Here is a 6,738-nt window from a genome sequence, read left to right on the forward strand (position 1 = left end):
CATATTAAGAACAGTATGCCATATACGCCAGGTCCCTTGAGACATAAGCTGTGCAGATGTTTCTTCCCTGCAGTGACTGTGTCAAGCAGCAAGGGTGGACCGGCTTCTGGCAAATTCCCCCATTTTTTATTTTTTAAATGACATCGTGTGTAAATCAGCGGCCACCTCTCGGATTGGTTTGTTTAAGACTCAGAAGAAAACTTGTTTGTGACTTTGCCAACAGGTCAGTCCGAGGCTTAACCCTATATCAGCTCCCCACATACAACCTCCATCAAGTGCACTGCAAGAAATTTGCTTTTATTTCCCAATTACCACTTTCCAGTGCCTAATGTTAGTTTACCTGTTATCCTTGACAAGTGACTCTATATCTCTGCAATATTCAATCTTTGATGTTGTGTACCTCACTCACCTATTCTCCTGTTCTGTTACTACCCTAGAAATGGAAGGATTAAAAAAAAAAATCGCCAAAACCTGTTTGGTTCAGTGGATAGAGCGTCGGCCCGCGAACTGAAATGTCCCAGGTTTGATTCTGGTCAAGGGCATGTACCTTGGTTGCGGGCACATCCCCAGTAGGAGATGTGCAGGAGGCAGCTGATCGATGTTTCTAACTCTCTCTCTCTCTCCCTTCCTCTCTGTAAAAAATCAATAAAATATATTTTAAAAAATCCTTGGTTTTTTGGTAGAAAACAACTCCCAGGTTGGGTCAAAGGTAAAAACGGGTCATGGTACTGCTTTAGAAACAGATGTCACGATTCCTGGCTGCAAATGCTTATGGCTTTACTGTTGAACATTATATGCTAATAGATTCTGTAAAATATACCCTTCATCTTTTAGTTTCTTCCTCCTTTTTCTCTTCTACTTATAGCCACCGAACTACCTACATTTCGTTGTCAAACTGTTTATTAATGTTGGCAATTTCAAAGCTTCCTTATATTACCTTTGGGTATTTTGTCAGAAGGCACTGCCTCCATTTTACATGTAAATATGTTCTAGAACAAATCCAGAGAATTTGTAATAATTGGCAACAAATATGCTGATGCCTCAGTGGCAGTGCTTATAAGAAAATGGTAATGTTTAGGGTAAAAATGCCACTAGAAATTATCTTTGGGGAATATGATATTAATGTTTACAGATTTTTTAAAAAGAAGGCAAAAGATTCACACACACACGTACACACACACACCCTCAATGAAAATATCTCCATCAAATCCCTCCATTTTTTAAGTACCTCACTTGGTATCTGTTTTCATTTGTTAAATGTAAGGACAGTAGGCAGTGCAGTTAAAGGGAAAAAATGTTGAAGGACCTTGCCAAAGGGGGTAAAAACTTTACAAAATATATTTTAGGAGAGTGATAAAGAAACTTTCTCCAAAGAATGTTCATATTTCTTGATTTATGCAATTTGGTATTTAATGTATATAGAAATTTAGTAATTATCTTTTAAAAACCCTCTGACATGAATATTTTTTTTCTATTTTAGATTAAGGATGCCTAGGAGGCCAGTCAATTTCCATATTCCTTTCCTGAATGTTTAGAGCAGCTGTTCCTAGGGCAGACATTCAATAAATACTAATTATAATGCCTATGCTACTTTATTAATATAGAATAATCTCAGGGGCTTCCCTCCTGGTTTGTCTGATTCTAAGCCTTTTAATACTGTTTGTATGTCAGAAAACCAGCATTAGAAACTCTCTGGAGCAAATCTTATGATAACATGATACATGTTTTAAAACTTACCTTTGGCATTATGAAATAATCCCTCTAGTGAGAGAAAAAGTCACTTTCTAAATCTTAAAACAGCTCTAGCTGGTTTGGCTCAGTGTATAGAGCTCCGGCCTGCGGACCCAAGGGTCCCGGATTTGATTCTGGTCAGGGGCACATGCCTGTGTTGCGGGCTTGATCCCCAGTGTGGGGCGTGCAGGAGAGAGCCAATCAATGATTCTCTCTCATTATTGATGTTTCCATCTCTCTCCCCGTCTCTTTTCTTCTCTGAAATCAATAAAAATATTTAGAAAATCTTAAAACAGTCAAAACAGATGTCATTGGTTAAGAATCCAACTGATCAATAATAGCATTTCACAATTTGTATCAACGTCAGGGGAAAGGAGCTTGCTTCGTTTGCAAATCAGTTTCTCTAGGGTCAAAGTTCTCCCGGGTCAAATGCATCAGCCCAGACTTAGAGACTCGCTTGGTGTAACGGAGCTCGGAAACCGAGCAGAGGGTGCGCGGCACATACTGCAAACGATCGCGCGCAAGAGTTTCAAGTCATACTATTCTCTTGCCATGAAAGCATAAGCGATGGTTTCCTTACCCACAGTCTGACCCAGTCTCTTCCCCCACGAGGCCACCTGTTTGCTCATCTCTCCCTGGGCGAGGGGAGCGGAGCACTTCTGATGCGGCACCTCTTTACCCTCGAAAAAGAAGGCAGACCCGGCCGCCGCTCCGCGCCCGCCCCCACCCAGGCTCCAGCTCCGGGCACCTGCCTCCTTCAGATTCCGTTCGCCTCGCAACTGCTCCGGGAGCCCGACCCGCGACTCTCGGGCGGAATGGCTCCCGCGCGGTTGCAGGCCAGAAGGGAGTGGCAAGAGTATCCAAAGTGATGAAAAGTAAGGACCTACAACCAAGATTATTCTACCCAGCAAAGCTATCATTTAGAATTGAAGGTCAGATAAAGAACTTCACAGCCAAGAAAAAGCTAAAGGAGTTCATCATCACCAAACCAGTGTTACATAAAATGTTAAAGGATCTTCTTTAAGAAAAAGAAAAAAGGGCATTGCCACCGGCGCGTCGCCTACCTGCGTCCGCTTCCTCCAGCCACAGCCCGTCGCCCGCGGCCCCCAGGCAAGTTTGGTCGCAGCTCCTGAACGTCCCGAGGTCCCTCCGGAGCGACAGCGGCGGGACCATGGAGAAGGGCCCGGTGCGGTCGGTGAGCCCGCCGGGCGCTGGGGCGGGGGGTGCGGGGAGAGCGCGGGCTCCGGGAAGTCCAGGGTTGCCTCACTCTTGGCAGCGGGAGCCCGGGGCTGTCCCCGCAGCGAGGAGGATAATGAGCTGCACCTCCCCAACCTGGCCGCCGCCTACTCGTCCATCCTGCGCTCGCTGGGCGAAGACCCGCAGCGACAGGGGCTGCTCAAGACGCCCTGGAGGGCGACCACGACCATGCAGTTCTTCACCAAGGGCTACCAGGAGACCATCTCAGATGTCCTAAACGATGCTATATTTGATGAAGATCACGATGAGATGGTGATTGTGAAGGACATAGATATGTTTTCCATGTGTGAACATCATCTAGTTCCATTTATTGGAAAGGTCCACATCGGTTACCTCCCCAACAAGCGGCCGTGCGTGGGACGCACTAGGGCGCTCTGGGGGGCAGCGGCCTCCCCACCTGCAACCGCCCTCGAGAGTGCCCCCCGATCCCGCCACGCAGCCCTAGGTTGGCGAGACCGATTTGCCCGGGGTGGGATGCTGGAGGCGCGCGCTGGGCCCCGGTGAGGACCGCTGGGCGCTGAGGAAGCGAGGGCTTCCTAGGTCGGCGCTCCTCAGAGGTCTCATTTTTGGTAGGTCTCGGGGGAAGCCGTGACTTCGTGTGCGCGGGGAGGAAAGGAAGGGGGGTGCTCGGGGTGAGCCTGCACCGCAAACTCGGGGACCTGCACTCTCGCTGACTTGCCAGGCACCGGGTCTTCGGAAAGTTGTAATTCTCTTTGGTCCGCACCAAGTTCACTCTGGCTCAGGACTCTTCCAGAATTTGGTACAGTTCTGAGCACAGGAGTTGGAGGTGTGAGGTTTCTGGGGCTGCTTTGCTACTTAAACCTTCTCCCTCCATTTTCCTAGAAAGCAATAAAGTGACTCTGGGAGTCAGGGATGTTTGCTGAACCCTGGGACACGGAGTTGAATCCTTCTGTCACCTGCTCCCAGCCTCCCCACACCTCTCACTCTCCCCTCCCTCCTTCCCTCCCCCCACAAAAAAGCCAGGTTGGCCCAGAGATGTCACTTAGGGTCAGGCTTTCACCCAGGACAAGGAAAAGCAGGGGGATGGCGGGTGGAGAGAGAGTGGGAAATGACTGAGGACTTTGCTGCCTATTTGCTGGGTGAGTGGTGTTGGTCTGAGAGAGAGGGAGGGAGAGAGAGAGAGAGAGAACAAAAAGCTTCTGACATACACCTGGGACTAAAGGGTATTCTGTAGTTCACATCTTCCGTGCCTCATGGTGACATTTATTTCTTTGGCCTAAGAAGCCTTCTGCCTTAACAACCTCTCAGAGTAACAGTGCTGCTTTGCCACTGTTACTTCCCTGCTGGAGTATCTATCTGGCCACTGCCTGAACAGATCCTGGGAAGAAGGAAGTTATTTTTGTCCGGTGTTCCACACCCCAAAGGAAGGGTGACAAATCAGAGTGAGAGGAGGGTGGGGCGCCAAAAGGAAATGATATTATATCCTAAAGCCAAGAAATGTGCCCAAGTTCACATTTTTACCCCTTTACGGTAAGAGTTTAGAGCTTTGAAAGTAGAACTTCAAAATGCAAAGACTGAAGAATAACCATTCCTTATTTCATGAATATGCTATCCTTTGGTGAAATCCCACGACAGAATGAAGAAACATCTTCATGGATGAGACTTGCTGTGGGCACTGACAGCCCTCTCCTCCCTGCCCTGGCCAGGCTTGGGGAATCTTGCCCTCACAGGATTCACAGCAGAGAGGGGATTCTGACCCCCAGACAGGTCCCAGAATTTACCTAAGGTGGCTCACAAGGTTTTCCTAAGAAATCGTTAGCAGAAGTTTGTCTCATGAACCATAGGACTGATGATTCCAAAGGACACTTCATTCTACGTTAGAAAACTGCTCTAGTCAAATGTTACTTTATTATTTAAAAAGTCTATGGACCTAGAGACAGAAAGCAGATTAGGGGTTACCAGGGCCTGGGAAGGAGGGCCAAAGGGGTATGAGTTTTCGTTTGGGGTGTTAATAATTCTGGGACTAGAGAGTGGTGATGGTTGCACAGAATGCGAAAGTGGTGATGGATGCAATAACACTGAATTGTACACTTTAAATCAGCCGTGGGCAAACTACAGCCCGTGGGCCGGATCCGGCCTGTTTGAAATGAATAAAACTAAAAAAAAAAAAAAAGACCGTACCCTTTTATGTAATGATGTTTAGTTTGAATTTATATTAGTTCACACAAACACTCCATCCATGCTTTTGTTCCGGTCCTCCGGTCCAGTTTAAGAACCCATTGTGGCCCTCGAGTCAAAAAGTTTGCCCACCCCTGCTTTAAATGATTAAAATGATGGATTGTATTTACCACATCTACCACAATGAAAAGTCCACAGACTATGTAAGAATTACTAATAGCCATTAACTGAATACTTTTTATGCTCTAGGTGCTTTTTGTTGGTAGTCTTGGTTGATGCTCAGTTTTGAGGTAGCACTGTTCTTTTACACCCCTGCCAGGGAAACTGAGGCAGAGAAGTTGACAGCTTCATGTAGAGCTGGTGATTGAATCCAGGCAGCCTAGAGGCAGAACTCGTAGCCACTTTCTCATGTTGCCACTTAGAGATGTATCAGAGTTGTTTATTATCTACTAAGTATTTCAAACTGTGAATTGTGACCTAATAGTTGTGTCACCAGCATTAAAAATAAGGTGGGGGGGGCGTGGATTAGAATGGAGAAGATCAGTCTATCACACGTAGTAAGGGTAGATGTTTTGAGGAACTTTTGTGTAAATTTTATAGGTCTGACTTTTTCTGGTGTGTACTGGCCCTGGATGTAAAATGTATTTCTTATTGTGGATGGTGATCAAAAGTTTGAAAGACACTAGAGGGTCACACTTAAATATTTAATATCAATTTCTTAGAGGTACATAGTTAAAAAGAAGATGGAGAGAGGATGAGGAGGATGATGCTGAGCTTAAAGAGATAAACCTGAAATGGTGGTGGTCGAAGACTTGCACCACCCTGGGTGGGAGAGAGAAGGAAGGATACTTAAGTCTATAGAAAATATAGAAGAGAGTAACAGAGAAAACAATCCTGCCCAATCCCTAATTTTAATTTCTTTTTTTTAAAATATATATTTTATTGATTTTTTACAGAGAGGAAGGGAGAGAGAGATAGAGAGAAACATCGATGAGAGAGAAACATCGATCAGCTGCCTCCTGCACATCTCCTACTGGGGATGTGCCCGCAACCCAGGTACATGCCCTTGACCGGAATCGAACCTGGAACCTTTCAGTCCGCAGGCCAACACTCTATCCACTGAGCCAAACCGGTTTCGGCTAATTTTAATTTCTTTAGAAGAGAGCATATGCCAAATGACACATAGATTGTTTTGGATAAAAAAAAAGTTCTTTTCTATGATTATAAACCAGATACTTTAAATCTTTGTATATTAATTCTGATTAATAGTGTTGATGTAAGTGTTGTAAAATAAGTTGTTACATTACATCCTCAAAATTACTATTTTTTTCAGTTCCTCCTGAGTGGATTGATGCTAACTTCTCGTGTTCTGGGGAATTTGTCATTTCTCTCTGCACTGCAGCTTTTCTTCAAAGGTGCCTGGTACACCTTCCCCTTACTTCCCAATGTGCCTTATCATGGGTGTATTCAACTCTCCTGGTTACTGTTCAACACTGGCTGCAGCTTGTAGGCTGGGACGGAGGGAGGGCTGGAAGAGACACTGTCACCTCTCCCAAAAACTGGCTATCCTTTGAATCTACCATCTTGACTTAGTACCAGCTCATCTTTTTT

At 45.6% G+C, this 6,738-nt stretch overlaps 1 pseudogene; it reads right to left on the bottom strand.

Moving 5' to 3' along the window:
• LOC102756689 overlaps positions 1-2,904 on the bottom strand; it is a 5,711-nt pseudogene extending 2,807 nt beyond the window's left edge.
• Between the last annotated feature and the right edge of the window lie 3,834 nt (positions 2,905-6,738).

The sequence above is a fragment of the Myotis davidii genome, unplaced genomic scaffold (genome assembly GCF_000327345.1).
Source record: "Myotis davidii unplaced genomic scaffold, ASM32734v1 scaffold281, whole genome shotgun sequence".
Classification (NCBI taxonomy): Eukaryota; Metazoa; Chordata; class Mammalia; order Chiroptera; family Vespertilionidae; genus Myotis; species Myotis davidii.